The 16,123-nt window shown below is 44.2% G+C and overlaps 1 long non-coding RNA gene across 1 annotated transcript; it reads right to left on the bottom strand.

The window, feature by feature from the left end:
• Positions 1-632: 632 nt before the first annotated feature.
• Positions 633-1,429, bottom strand: LOC114765570 (uncharacterized). The gene is made up of 4 exons (XR_003742681.1): positions 1,378-1,429; positions 1,098-1,122; positions 868-915; positions 633-750 (listed from the first exon to the last, which is right to left on the bottom strand). It is a non-coding gene; the product is annotated as an uncharacterized LOC114765570 (long non-coding RNA).
• Positions 1,430-16,123: the final 14,694 nt, after the last annotated feature.

The raw sequence follows: 16,123 nt of genomic DNA on the forward strand, positions 1-16,123 counted from the left end.
CCCAAGTAGACCCAGATTTACAGAACGTAAAAGGCACTGACCAACCTGGACTGAAATTAATTTCATACTTGTCTGCCACATGTAAGTTATAAAGTAAGTTATAAATTGGATGTACTGAATCCTGTCACAGGTTCTCAATAAAAAATGGTTCTGCCACATGTTCTCAATAAAAAAAATCTAGACTAGAATAAATATAATGAGCCACCCATTAGATACTGGCGGACTGTCCATATTGGCTTGTTATTTGGGCAGAGATGGATTCACATATTTCTGTGATTTCTTTACTGAAAAATTAGTTCAGATGCAGGCAGAGATCACACCACAAAGTCAAATAAAGCAGGAGCGCAGTGGGAGCAGTCATGGTTAGTACTGGGGAGTCAGCATCACAATCCAATAAGGTGTTGTCCAGAGAAATGCAGGGTTGAAAGTACAGAGAAAATCATCAGTAGTGCAGAAAAATGATCGTGCAAAGACCTAGTGTCCTTGCTGGGTTTTATAATAACCTTCTTCATGGGTTTCTGCGGTATGAGACTGCTCCTTCCCCTATGCTGGGGAGAAGGTTCGACTGGGACCATGATTATATTTATTACATCATTAATCTGATTTAACTTATTTTATTCAAATGTTTATTTGGCCCATTTTCAGTGGTTCACTGAAATGATTTACAGTCCAATAAATTACTTATCACGTCTTTCTTCAAAGCTCAAGCTTCTCCTCGTCTTCATGCATCTTCATAGATGTCTGTCATTTCTAAAAAAGGTTTCAAAAGAAAGTGTTTTAATCTAAAGAAATCTATCTATATTTTATAATATAATCTATATCTTCTTCTCCTGCATATTGCATATACAAAATATGACAGACACCTACCTTATTCCTGAAGGATATCGTTCAACGTTACTGTAGATTGTCTGGACACTTTTAAAATAAAATAAAAGGTATATAAAAGCACATTAAGGATTAGAGTGCAGTACAGATTTATCCCTTAATCTGAATGTGAATAGATTTATTAAGTCATCACATTCTCTACATTATAGTCTTTCAGAATACCCTATGGCCAACAGACCATAGAGTGATATACGTAGAATGGGGAGTTATACCTTTGTTGTACTTCTCCATATTTCCCTATAAAAAACAACAAAGACACTTATGACTGACATATGCAATACACACTAGTTTAGTGTAGACTAGTAAACCTAGTAGCCTAGCAGCTGGGGTAACACATCTGTCTATAAACCAGACAAAGTAATCCCATTACCACCATTGTGTCCTTTGGTAAAACACTTATCCCTGAGTTGCTCCAGGGGGACAGTCTCTGTAACTACTGATAAATTACTCTGGATTATGCTGAAAATGTAGACCTCAAAACATTTGATGTACCTTTTTTCACCCTTCTGATGATACATGCACCCAAAAGTGCAAGAAATGCCACTGACAGAGTACCCAGTAAAGCTTCATTTAGTTTGGAGAGAGGCATCACCTCATCAACCCCATCCATAGGTCTCATAGGTTCATCTGGATTAAAGATAAAATAACATGATATTTTATTAGTCCCACAATTGGGAAATTTATTTATGAGGAAGAGAGCTATACCATGGCTGAGTGTATTTTATTCTATGATATAGATATATTCTCATAATACATCATTTACACTGATATACTATTTGCTATTGTATCAAGCTTATATTTATTTGGTATTTTTGATATAAGTCAATCTGATTGATATTTTCTGGTTTCATGGTGAACAAGGCACACATTACCCATGACCTGGATGAAGATGGTGTTGTTGGATGTGTCAGTCACATTGCTGGGTGCATGCTTTGTTTTGGAATAAACACAGCTGTAATTGCCGGAGTCTTTGTTTTTGACATTCTCAAGCATAAAAACCCATTCATCTGCATTATTGAGCCTCTTCATCATCACCCCAACTCCATTCTTGCACAGATACATGTGGATCCTGTCCTGTTGTCCGTTCAATATTTTACATTTAAATTCCACATCATCATTCTGGCTTGGATTGGATTTTCTGGTGAAAATCTTGGCTGGGTAGAATACATCATAATCTATAACATGAGAGTTAATAAAAAAAATTATATACATTATTGTACATTAGTGTGCATCACTTAATTTATCATATTTGTCTTTAATTCTGCTATGTGTTAAACAGTGTTTATTTCCTCCAAAGACAATCAGAAAACCTCTTGACTCTCATTACCTATGCAGGTTATAACCAGATGCAGTTCATAAGATTTTTCTTACAACATTTTATTTTGTCCTTGAGGATTTTTACATGTATGGCATTTATAGGATGCCCGTATCCAGAGAGACTTACAATCAGTAGTTACAGGGACAGTTAAGTGTCTCACTCAGGGACAAAATGGAAATAAGTCTGGGTCGTCTGGTTTCTACATTGGGTACTGAAAGTATTCAGACCCCCTTAAAGTTTTCCCCCTTTGTACTATTGCAGCTATTTGCTAAAATCATGAATACTTAGGACCATGTGAAATGTCAACAATTCTGTGTTTTTCAGTCAATATATGGTGTTGTGTGTACATTAATGAGGGGAAAAAGGAACAAAGAGTGAAAATTTTAAGGGGCACTGAATGCTTTCTGTACCAACTGTAGGCAAGTGTGTTACCCACTAGGCTACTACTATGATGTGTTAGAAGCAGAAAGAAACTTTGACAAGCACTAAATTATGATGGATAGACAGCTTGAAGCATAGCTTTAAAACTGCAACCCTTGTGGAGTTTTCAATCTGCTGTGGTCAGGATTTACAAGGAAGGAAAAATGGTGAAGCACCAACAAGGTGGCGTGGCTCATAGAAGGGACCACAGGCTTGCCTTTGTTGTCTAATCCAACAGAAGATCTTCTGTAGCTGAAATTGCTGAGAAATCTCATGCTGTTTCAGAACACACAGTGCTTCATAGTTTATTGTATATGAGGTTGTGTAGCCAAAGATCTGTGGAGGTGTCAACTTGCAAAAGCACCTACAATGGGCACATGAGCATCAGAACTGGTTCATATAGCAATGGAAGAAGTTGTCCTGCTGAGATGAATGTGGATGGCCAGACAAGTGGATTGGCACTAAGGGTAGAAGACAAGCTGGTGGAAGCATTTCTGCTAGGACAACTTGGCTCCACCTACATGGAAATGGTATTCCCTGATGGCATCAGGATAATGCTCCCTGCCATACTACAGACATTCAGGAATGGTTTAAAGTAACAGTGAAGTGAAGTGATTGTCACTTGTGATACACAGTAGCACAGCACACGGTTCACACAGTGAAATTTGTCCTCTGCATTTAACCATCACCCTGAGTGAGCAGTGGGCAGCCATGACAGGAGCCCGGGGAGCAGTGTGTGGGGACGGTGCTTTGCTCATTGGCACCTCAGTGGCACCTTGGCAGATCGGGATTCAAACCGGCAACCTTCTGATTACAGGGCTGCTTCCTTAAGCGCTAGGCCACCACTGCCCCTAATAAGGTTCAGATGCTAATTAGGCCTCACAATTCTCCAGATCTCAATTGATTGAAGCATCTGTGGAATGTGCTGGATTCCACAATTTGGCAGCATCTCACAATTTAAAGAAAATAATGTATTTAGAGTTCTTTTGCAATTACAAGTTTTTGTGGCAAATGGTTGGGTTGCTCTTTGCACAATCCCTCACATGGTCCTTTAAGCACTGAACTTTTCCTGTTTTTTTTTTTTTTTTTTTTTTTTAAAACATTAATGATTAAGTTGCTTTTTCCTTAGCAGTTCTTGTCTAATTATTCATTAAATTAATATTTACATTGACACTGAAAGGCAACCTCTTATTTCCTGGATTCTCAACCTTGCTGCCTCAAAGCTCTTAAACAATGAACAATGCAGTCACTACATGGGCAGCAATAATAAATGCATTTTCTTATGGCAACATAGTATTTTAAAGAACATGCAGTATATGCTGATGAATTGGTAAAATTAATTAATTATAAATCCCGGAAGTGGTGATCTGTTATAGAATCATTTATACCAGAATAAAAATTTTATTTCTACTCCAGACAGTAGATAAACAAGCACAGACAGGCACTTTGAGCATGTCACTGATTAAACTGGATTAGAACTAGATCAGTATAGATAAAACTCACCCATTGTTGAACAGAGCAGGATAGCATACAGCAAAAGTGTGAGAGTGCAGATCACTGTCTCCATTCCCACCATGGTCCTAGAGTCGCTCTCCAGCACTGCAGCCTCTCACCGCATCTCAGTGAAGAAGAGTAGAATCTTCGTCCATACTTTACTCCATCCAGGGTTGATGCAGCAGGGAGTAGGGAAGTGTTTCCAGCCTGTTTCCAAACAAGAAAAAAGTACAGACACATACAGACAGAACAACACATGGCTCCACCTACTGAAAGCCACCAGAGGTAAATACAGACCTGCTTTTGGTATGTGGTCAGTGCAGCTTATCGTTAGATACCTATGTTTTTAACTCATTTAGACAACAGTGCTAATTTCTTTTTGAGTCTGATTAAAAGCAAGACGTGAAAAGAAGAACGGCCCATCACCTCCATTTATGGCCTTCATTTGGAATCAAGTGGAGCTTCATCACTTGGTCTCATGCAGATGAACATGCATAATTTAACCTGACTTTGAAAAAGTAGCCAGTTCTCTCTTTCTGTTTCTGTCAAGTTCCCACTGAGCTGCCCGCACTGAAGAACAGAGCAACTATTGTTTGCAGCTTGAATTGAAGAGACCTCGATCCTACACTAATAAAAAAAGTGATTATTGCAATTTTTGATAATAATTATTGTTGGTGCTCTTGTTGTTGCTGGTGATATCAGCAGGAATCTCATTCCAATTAAAATTTGTGAGCATGTAGTCTTCACAACTCAAGTCTTTTTCATTATTTGACCTGTATTAAGTCGACTACATGCGTCTAACATATAGTCCCTTTGAAAGTGAAAAAGTTTTTTGTCATTATGATACACTGCACAGCACATGGTGCACACATAAAATGTGAGTAGTGGGCAAACACAAAAGGGTGCAAGATTTGAACAATGATTAATTTTTCATGAGTCATTTTATTTCTCTTATATTGTAGTTTTGTACAAATTGTACAAAGTTCTTGGTTGTACTTCCTGTGTCTGTGGGTAGGATAACAATCTATGAGCTCAGCCCACTGTACCAATACTTACTTGTTTGATGCAAGGAGTGAAGCTCAGGTGCTAACTTTAGAGACGTTGAGATGACTGAAGACAAGCTTATCTTAAAGTAACTGGCCAACATTAAATGGAATCTTTTACTATGTGATGAAAATAATTTCACAGGGATACCTTGAATGGTGTTCTTTAATCGCTGTGATATCATCAGTGCTGTGAGAAAAAGCAAAAGTGTAACAGCACACAGAATCAACAGGGTTAATAATAGTTATAGCATTTAAAAAGTTTTCACTCACTCACTATCCATTACCATGGAGCACATCTTGGGACACACGCCACACGGTTCCCACACACCATTCACTCACATACTCTATAAAATATCTACCTAGGTGAGAGGTGAGAGAAAAGGTGAGCTGCCAGAGAAAACACTGAGAAAAAAAGTTCTGGAGGTGACAGCTTCTTCTTAAAAGCTGAAGTTTCTTAGGTATTATTATTATTATTATTATTATTATTAGATGCTTTATAATGTATGTTTCAAGCATAACTGAAGTTTAAAGCTAAAAATCCTACCAAAATAAGATAAACATAACAAACTTCAGTACAGACATTGGCATAGTGGATTCGGCACACATTACCCATGGCCTTGGATGAAGATTGTGTTGTTGGATGTCAGTCACAATGCTGGGTGCCTGCTTGATAAACACAGCTGTCATTGCCATAGTCTTGGAAATGAAAGCCAATAGAAAAATGATACAGGGAGTTGTAAGGTTTTTCCAGTAAAAGGGGAAATTGTTTTTTCAAGCAATGGCGGGCTAACTGTTCATCAAGACAGTAATGGGAAAAAAGTAAACAGCAGGTACAGATTGCCCACCTGACTGCCATGCAGCAGCTGCTGGCCAAACCTCCCGCCGTAGTGGCTCCACCTCCAGCCCCAGGCAACCAGAACATTGCAGGAGGTTGGACCAATTGGCATGGTAATTTACAGATTTCCAAACACTGCGTGATTGCACAAATGACCTCGTGTTTGATGTGCCCTCAATCCCATATATCAAGAAAAGCGCACAGATGCACTACTTTTCCTCATGTATCTAGATACAAACCCCACGCACACACCATTTATTCCTGTCATGTGAATCTATCCATGTGACCAGGAACATCATGGAGATGAGGTAACGTTACTCCTGTAAATTGGCAAGATGGCCACTGCCAGCCGCTCAGTCATTGATTGGCATTCGTCAACTCGACTCGGCTTTTTCTCAACACAAAAGACTCATCCTGTTCATCTCCTCTCCTCTCAAGTCTTCCCTCATCCTGTGCCTTCCCCAATTCAAACTAAAACGGGAACGACAACATCCATGTGATGTTGTGGCTCACGCCAGCTCTCTGTCGTATATAAATCCGGAGGAAACTTACCTGCCTCCGTGCGTCCAATCGCACCAGGGTTTCTTGTTTCGTCCAACACATGCTCACCTTTAGGTCCCGCGCTGGAACCGTGACAATTCCTCACGCATCTACATACAAACCTCATACACTCCATATATTCCTCACGCATACACCTATATATTCCTCACATGTCTACATACAACCTTCACACATACACCATATATTCTTCAAAAATGTCATGTGTGATGTGCATGAAATGTGAATGCGTAGTATGAATGCGAGGAAAAAGTGAGGAATACAGATTTCTTGTCTATAAACCTCGCTGAACGGTATTTAAGGTGGAACATATTCTAATAAGGAGCAAACTTCAGCATGGCCTGCGACAATATCATTATGCTATTAATTAAATTAATGGCTTGACTCAGAGCTTCCTGCCATTTTCCCAGGATCCGCTGTTGCTGTTCTGTCTGAATGTCCAGCGTCCCATGGTCGGGACCAGCTGGACAAGGCTTTTAAATTGGATTCAATGTAACTTTTATTTATGGTAGAAAAAAATATACTGCTGTCATGTAACCAGTTGTAAGTGCAAGATATAAGTCACACCAGCTGATAGATTAAATGATGTTGTTCTATTAGACAATGCATTAATTTGCAATGACTTACTGTATGTTATCACTTCATTAATAGGTATGAATTAAAGTCCGGACATGTGATCTGCTCTAGGATTAGCTTTATTTCATTATTTATTAACTATATGTAGTACAAATATGGAAGTCAGTAAAAGGCACTGAGAAAAGGCATTGAGAATACGACTAACATTAGATATAGCAGACAAAAATGGCAGGTTTTTGTTATGTAAATAATTGAATGTGACCTATTAACCCTATGATGCCCCTTTAATTAGTAATCAGTAAATGTAAAAAACAAGCATCTATATTAGAGAAAAAAAAACACCATTCAGTCTTCTTGGGTTAATACCTGCCACAATTTCAGAGACTGACTAACTGCAAATAAAATTCAAATTTAAACTCTACCAGAAGCAAATGGGAAAATGTGGGAAAATGTTTGAACCTTCTAGCCTAATTTCATCACCAAAATGCATGATACCCATGGTGAACCATTAGACAGAAAAGCCCTGTTTGACACGCGAACCGGGACCAGAATGAGAGAGTCGTGTAGGAGGAGACGAGAGACCTCGGTGCGGCGGGACGCACGGAGGCAGGTAAGCTCCTCCGCGTTACTCTGCGAACGCGGGCGGCGCGAGCCGCAACACATTTACATTTACATTTACATTTACGGCATTTGGCAGACGCCCTTATCCAGAGCGACTTACAACGTGCTTTCAAGTTACCATCGATGAAGAGATCAATTCCGGTTCACTAGGACCCCAACTATGAATACATCTATTTAATTCACTCTGTTGTAGATTCTGTACACAAAGTTTGACAAGAAAATTACAATTTAATCTAAATATTCTTTAAAGAGGAAGGTCTTGAGCTGTCGTTTGAAGGTGCTCAGTGACTGAGCTGTTCTGACCTCGAGGGGAAGTTCATTCCACCACCGAGGGGCCAAGACGGAGAAGAGTCTAGATGAGTGTCTTCCTTTTACCTTCAGAGATGGAGGGACCAGGCGAGCAGTACTGGAGGCTCGGAGTAGACGAGGTGCAGTGCGGGGTGTAATAAGGGCTGTGAGGTAGGATGGTGCTGCTCCATGTTTGGCTTTGTAGGCCAGCATCAGTATTTTGAACCTGATGCGTGCAGCTACTGGGAGCCAGTGAAGGGAACGTAGCAGAGGGGTGGTATGGGAGAATTTGGGAAGGTTGAAGATCAGTCGTGCTGCTGCATTTTGTATGAGTTGTAGAGGTCGGATGGAACACCACGCTGATGTTGTCGTTCGCGTCTGAGGCAAAAAGGACAGGACAGGACAGAACAGGGCGACAGGACGGAGATCAGGTGTCGGGGTTACAGAGAAACTGGAACGGGCTTACTTGGTTCGAGGAGTGTGGAGCCGGGTCTGACGACGGGGCAGGACAGGACAGAACAGGGCGACAGGACGGAGATCAGATGTCGGGGTTACAGGGAAACTGGAACGGGCTTACTTGGTTCGAGGAGTGCGGAGCCGGGTCTGACACGAGTGCCAATCAATGACCGAGCAGCCGGCAGCTGCTCTCTCGTCAATTTATAGGGCACACGTTACCTCGTTTCCGTGTTGCTCCTAGTCACATGATTGAGTCATGTGACAGTACCCCCGCCTCCAGGGCCGACCCCCGATGGCCCCGAAGTGGAGGCGGTACGCTGCCGGTACTCAGTCACCAGAGAGGGGTCCAGGACGAAACGACTAGGGATCCAGGAACGTTCCTCAGGTCCATAGCCGGTCCAATGCACCAGATACTGGACCCCCCGACCCTTGCGCCGAGAGGCAATAATGCGTTCCACAGAATATGCTGGTCCCCCGTCGACGATGCGTGGCGGTGGTGGATCCGGAGCCGGAGGATGAAGGGAGGAACGGACAAAGGGTTTGAGTTTGCTGACATGGAAGACAGGATGGACGCGGATGGCAGGAGGGAGTTGGAGACGGTATGTGAGGGGGTTGATCCGACTGAGGATCCGGAATGGTCCGATGTATCGAGGGGACAGTTTGTGTGACTCAGTCCTGAGACGTAGGTCTTTGGTGGACAGCCACACCCTCTGTCCCACTCGGAAATGCAGTCGACGAGGATGCCGGCGATCGTGCTGGGTGGACATCCTTCGGGAGGCATCCAGGAGGGCAGACCGCGCAGATCTCCAGGCCCTTCGGCAACCCCGAATTAACTGACGGACTGAGGGGACCCCCCCTGTGGGCACCTGGTGAGAGAAGATGGTGGGTTGGTATCCATGACAGATTTCAAAGGGGCTATGACCGGTGGCGGAGGAGACTTGCAGGTTGTTGGCCAGCTCCGCCCAAAGGAGAAAGCCTGGCCAGGTGTGTTGATGTTCCGATGCGAAACACCTCAGGTATCGTCCCAGCTGTTGGTTGGCCCTCTCCACCTGGCCGTTGGTCTGGGGATGGTAGCCAGAGGAGAGGCTGCAGGTTGATCCAATAAGGCGACAGAATGCCTTCCAAACAGCTGAGACGAATTGGGGTCCCAGATCGGAGACGATGTCTTGGGGGAACCCATGAAGGCGGACCACATGTTGGAGCACGAGGTCAGCGGTTGTGGTAGGAGAGTTGGAAATCGAACTGTTCAAAGAATAGTGCCCACCTCGCCTGGCGGGGATTGAGCTGTTTGGTGGTTTTGATGGAGATTAGATTCTGGTGGTCGGTCCAGACCAGAAACGGGGTGTCGCAGCTTTGCAGCCAGTGTCGCCACTCCTCGAGGGCCCACCTGACTGCCAGCAGCTCCCGGTCCCCTACACCGTACCGGCGCTGTGCAGGGGTGAACTTCCGCGAGAAGAAGCAACACTGGCGCAATCTCCTGTCCGGACCGCGTTGAGAGAGGACGGCGCCAGCACCCACCTCTGACGCGTCCACTTCTACCACAAACGGGAGGGCAGGATCCGGGTGTTGAAGAATGGGGGCGGTGGTGAACTGCCGACACAGGGATTTAAATGCTTGAACGGCCTCCGGGGGTAGGTGGAATGGACGTGACGAAGGTTTGGTGAGAGCAGTTAGGGGTGCTGCGACCGTACTGTAGCCACGGATGAAGCGACGATAGAAATTTGCAAACCCAAGAAACCGTTGCAGTTGCTTCAGCGTCGTGGGTAGGGGCCACGACGCCACTGATTCTAGCTTCTTGGGCTCCATGGCCACACCCTGGGACGAGATGGTAAAACCCAGGAACGTGGTGGAGCGCTGGTGGAAGGCGAATTTTTCCAGCTTACAGTACAGTCGGTGGGCGAGCAATCTCTTTAGTACTGCCCTCACGTGTTGAATATGGGATTCTAGAGTGGGTGAGTAGATGAGGACGTCGTCCAGGTAGGCATACACCCACCGTCCCAGCATGTCCTGGAGAGTATCATTTATGAACTGCTGGAAGACGGCGGGTGCGTTGCATAGACCGAAGGGAATTACTAGGGATTCAAAATGACCAGTGGGGGTGATGAAGGCGGTTTTCCACTCGTCGCCCTCCTGGATACGAATCAGGTTGTAGGCAGACCGGAGATCCAGCTTCGTGAAATATTTGGCTCCCGAGAGGGCATCCAGGGCGGTGTTGGTGAGGGGTAACGGTGTTCGATTTTTGATGGTGATTTTATTGAGTCCCCGATAGTCCACGCACGGTCGCAGACCACCATCCTTCTTGGTCACGAAGAAGAACCCTGCCGCGGCCGGGGAGGTCGATGGGCGGATGGTGCCGTTTTGAAGCGCCTCTGCCACAAACCGCTCCATGGCCAATTGCTCTGCCTTTGAGAGGGAGTAGAGATGTCCTTTTGGAGGAGTGGTTCCCGGCAGCAGGTCAATGGCCATGTCGCCTGGTCGATGGGGAGGCAGCTGGGCGGCTTTGGCTGAACTGAAGACGGTGGCTAGGTCATGGTAACAGGAGGGGATGTTGTCTAACACGGGAGGACTCGGTTCTGGGTTCGTGGAGACAGACGAGGAGGGTTGTGGCAGAAGGCAATGGTGATGGCAGTGCGCTCCCCACTCCAACACCATGCCCGACGACCAGGAGAGATGGGGTTCGTGTAGGGACAACCAGGGGAACCCGAGGAGGAGTGGTGAGGTGATAATCTTGGTCACCAGAAATTGGATTTTCTCCACATGGGAGTCCAGCCGGAGTTGTAGAGGAACCGTACGGTGAACGATGGGACCCGAGGAGATCGGATGACCATCCACGGAGGTGATGGTGAGGGGATGGATGAGTGGTTCCAGAGGAATGTGATTGAGTAGGACGAACGAATGGTCTATGAAGTTTCCAGCCGCCCCGGAATCAACAAAGGCGGTGGTGGAAACGGCTCGCTGGTTCCACTTCAGGACGGCTGGAAGAGTGAGGCGGGAAGTCGGCGTCCTTGGCTGTGGATGAATTGACCCAGCCGACCGTGCCGTACCGATCAGCTGGGACTCCCGTTTCCCAGCCGATGAGGGCAGGCCAGGCGGCGGTGTGAAGGGGAAGCGCAGTATGCACACAAACCCTCCCGAAAGCGTCGCTGTTTTTCTTCGGGCGTGAGGGTCGTCCGTCCCAGCTGCATGGGTTCCCCCCTAGGGTCTGGAGGAGTGACGGTGGGCTGAGGTGGTGATAGAGGCGGTCGGGAAATCCGGTGCAAGGTTGGAGTGGGGGCCGCAGTTTTCGGGAGTGCCAGCAGATGGCGATCAATCCTCATTGCGAGTTGAATGAGGGCTTCGTAGGTTGCTGGCATCTCCCGGCTGACCATCTCCCCCCGAATTCGTGGGGCCAGACCTTCGTAGTAAATCATCCGGAGGGCGTGGTCATCCAGCGGAGTCTTTGCAGCCAGGGTCCGGAACCTGGCGGTGAACTGGCTGACCGATGAGGAACCCTGGCGCAGATGATAAAGCTGCGACGCAACGTCTTCCACGCCGTCCGGGTGACAAAAGGTGTTCCTCAATTCCCCCACGAATTCGGAATACGACAGGGATGCAGAACTGGGTGAGTTTATTCGGGCGGCCGCCCACTCCGCGGGCCCAACGAGCAGGGTGAGGAGGAGGGCGATTCGGGAGCTGGGGTAGCGGCTAGGTTGTAGCTCGAAAATTAAGGAGAGTGTGGTGAGAAGCGCCTCGCCGCTCCCCTCGGTTCCGTTCCAGCGCTCTGGGAGCGCCAAACTAGGTTCGGGAGCCGCGGGGGAGCGAGGGCTCTGCTCAGCGTTCGCCGCTTCGTGCTCTCGGTGCGCGACAGTCACTTCATGTAGACGCTGCCGCAGGAAGCGAACCTCCTGCGACAGACATTCGATCATGTTTTCCTGCCGCGCTACTCGATCACACAAAGCAGCGAAATCTGAGGCGTTTACGGGCTCGGTCATTCTGTCACGCGAACCGGGACCAGAATGAGAGAGTCGTGTAGGAGGAGACGAGAGACCTCGGTGCGGCGGGACGCACGGAGGCAGGTAAGCTCCTCCGCGTTACTCTGCGAACGCGGGCGGCGCGAGCCGCAACACCACGCTGATGTTGTCGTTCGCGTCTGAGGCAAAAAGGACAGGACAGGACAGAACAGGGCGACAGGACGGAGATCAGGTGTCGGGGTTACAGAGAAACTGGAACGGGCTTACTTGGTTCGAGGAGTGCGGAGCCGGGTCTGACGACGGGGCAGGACAGGACAGAACAGGGCGACAGGACGGAGATCAGGTGTCGGGGTTACAGGGAAACTGGAACGGGCTTACTTGGTTCAAGGAGTGCGGAGCCGGGTCTGACACGAGTGCCAATCAATGACCGAGCAGCCGGCAGCTGCTCTCTCGTCAATTTATAGGGCACACGTTACCTCGTTTCCGTGTTGCTCCTAGTCACATGATTGAGTCATGTGACACTGTTTGGATATTTGGAATTTTTGGGAATTAGTTACGCCAAGCAACTGTTTGCCATCACAGGCTAAAAGGCACGTTATTAATTTAATACCTCATCACAGCGTTTGAGGTATTTTTTGAGACAGATCACAAGTAATGCTATCAGTAGCACTGCAGCTGCCAGAGACATAATTTCCAAGGATTCAGGTAATGACTGCTCCTCAAAAGCTGATGCTTCTTGAGCTGGACAATTTTCATCACTTGGAGATAGGGAAACATAAGCAATCACTGCAAATGGCTGAATAAAAATGACATATCATGAGAAAAAAATAGCATCAAAACCATGACAAAAATTGCAATAAGTTTAATAGTCACGTTTGGCTGGACATGGCGAGGAGTGAAGACGCATATACACGACAGGGGTTTAATACAGAATACATGCCACAAGGGAACATCAACACGCAGTGACCTGATGGCGAACAGACACGAACAGGATAGCTTTATACAATTATATAAATATACAACAGGTGAACACGATCAGGGAACATTACACAAGACTAGCATGAAACTCCGGTCCGAACTCCAGAGTAACCCCTGTCGGTCCGGATCATGTCAAAGTTAAGCTAGTTAATTTGACCAATAGAAACTCAAAAAGGTATTCACAATTATTAAATCAGATGTGAATACAATTCTAAAATCCTTAAATCAGTTTTACTAACCCAACCCAACTTAATTTATTAAGCACTTAATACTTAATAAAGCAACCTACACAGGACCATGGTGCTGTACAGTGAAAAGAGATAGATAAAGAGCTACATAAAACAAAATACAATACACGATAAATAAGTTAAAACATAAAACATTATCACTAAAGCGACAAAAACAAAAGTCAAAATAATCTACAATCCAAACATCTCGTAAGGTTTCAAAAGCCAGGTTGAGGTGATGGGTTTTCGAATGGGATTTAAAAACTGACAAGGAAAAGGCCTATCTTAAAACACTGAAAAGTGTTTTAAAATGTACATTACCTTTGACCTGAATGAAAATGCTGGTGTTGAATGTGGCATTCACAGAGCCGGGAGCATATTTGTATTTGCCTGAGATTTTGATTTTGACATTTTGAAGGGTAAACATGGCATCATCTTTATTTGAAAATGACACCATGATTATCCCCTGACCATTCTTGCAAAGATACATTTGTAATGAACTCTTTGAAGATTTGATCTCTGGTAAATTATCATTGGTTTTAAGGAAGAGTCGACACTTAAGATGCAGATCGTCTCCTTCAAGTACATCTCTTTTGGCAAAAATCTCTGCTGAATGAAGATCAGTAAAACCTACAACAAACCAGGATGAACATAAGACAGTCAAATTGATTGCATATATAAGGCAAAATAAAAAGATAAAAATAAATTTTAAAAAATTATATACCACCCAGAGGAGAAAAGCCCTGCAGAATAACGAAAAAAAACCAAACATTATATATACATAATTTATGTATATATTAACATTATATATGTTCATATACATATATACATGGATGTAAATGAATAGAGAGTAGAAAATAACAGCAAAAAGAGCAACAACAATTTTAATATTTAAAAAATGAACAAATAGTTTATTTAGAATAAAAACATACTACTGAGTAGTACTTATAAAATAATCCAAGAACTGCAACAGTACATCCAGTGTAAAATCTATCAAAAAGATTTTTGTTTGATTCAGTACACATAGTATAATGAGAATCATCCTTGCTGTCATGTTATAGTAGATGTGACACTCTGTGCTCTAGTGTAGCTCTGGAGATTGGACAAGAGTTTATCAAAGCAATCAGTTTCCGCTGATATATTTAGATTTACCTATACCAAACACTGAAATGCATTTATAATAAAATCACATTGTGGTGAAAGCATTGTTACCGCTTTCTCATTGGTATAATATGTTCTGATTTGCTCTAAGGAACAAATTGTTATTTAGTAGTTATTGAATAAGCACATGTCTTTGGTATTGAATAGATATCTTGTTAGAAAGATTCATGTCAACTGTCTAAAGGGAAAGGTCATCTAAAGTGAGAAGTGAAAATGGGACGTCCAGCACTGACTGGAGTCTAAAATGGAGATTCAAATTTACAGACAGGCAATGGCCATACAGACAATGAAATAGCCATTTCATCAGCAAAATAAATATATTTCAATTTATATTTATATTCACTTTACATATATTTTATAAATTCTCATATTGTTTTTATATTGGCCACTTGATGGAACACTGGCCACAAAAATGTTCATATTGTGGTTCATAGAAACCCCTTACAATCAAGAAACCCCTTACCATCTAGGAGATTAAAAGGTATTCCCAGGATGAGCAGGAGTTCCTTCCTTGCTGTCTCCACCTTGTGGGAAGTGACCAAGACATTTGTAATGCAGCCTTGTGGTCGGTGTTCCTTATTTTCTTCCCGAAGCCCTCAACTGGGTCCTTTAGTTTCATGGGATGTACATGGTCTGCTGAGGTCAGAATCTACAAAAGTTGACCAAGGAAGGTCCAGGGCCTGCAAAGACTCTGATGCAGGTGAGGATTGGAGGCTGGCTTTCGCGATCTAATCCAATTGAATATCTAGAATTGCTGAAATGAGCCCATGCCTTTTTAAACAAAAAGTGTCAAAAAGCACAGTGCATTCCCATGTAGACGTAGTCTACCGATGACCCCATGTTTACCACCATCAAAGCGCGTGGTCAATGAATTGGTGATAAAAAAATAAATAAAAAGATGCCACCAGGATGCATTATGGGAAGAATAGATATTGATGTGTAATTTATGTATATATTAACATTATATATGTTCATATACATATATACATGGATGTAAATGAATAGAGAGTAGAAATAATAAGAGCAACAACAATTATAATATCAAAAAATTAGCTCTCAAACCAATCGAGCATTTGTGGGACATCCATTAAAGCCGCGCCTTGCAGTTTACAGGATTTTTTGGATACTGACTGCTTGATGCCAGATGCAACAGCAGATACCTTTAGAGGTCTAGTGGAGTCCATATCTCGATTGGTCAGGGCTGTTTTTGGTAGATATTGAGTATATATTCTTAATATTCTGGCTGATCGGTGTAAAGTGCACTTTATAGAGAAGAAGAGAGCTTGGAGAGAGAGCTTGTGTCTGTGGCT

This window comes from Denticeps clupeoides, chromosome 16 (genome assembly GCF_900700375.1).
Source record: "Denticeps clupeoides chromosome 16, fDenClu1.1, whole genome shotgun sequence".
NCBI classification, from domain to species: Eukaryota; Metazoa; Chordata; class Actinopteri; order Clupeiformes; family Denticipitidae; genus Denticeps; species Denticeps clupeoides.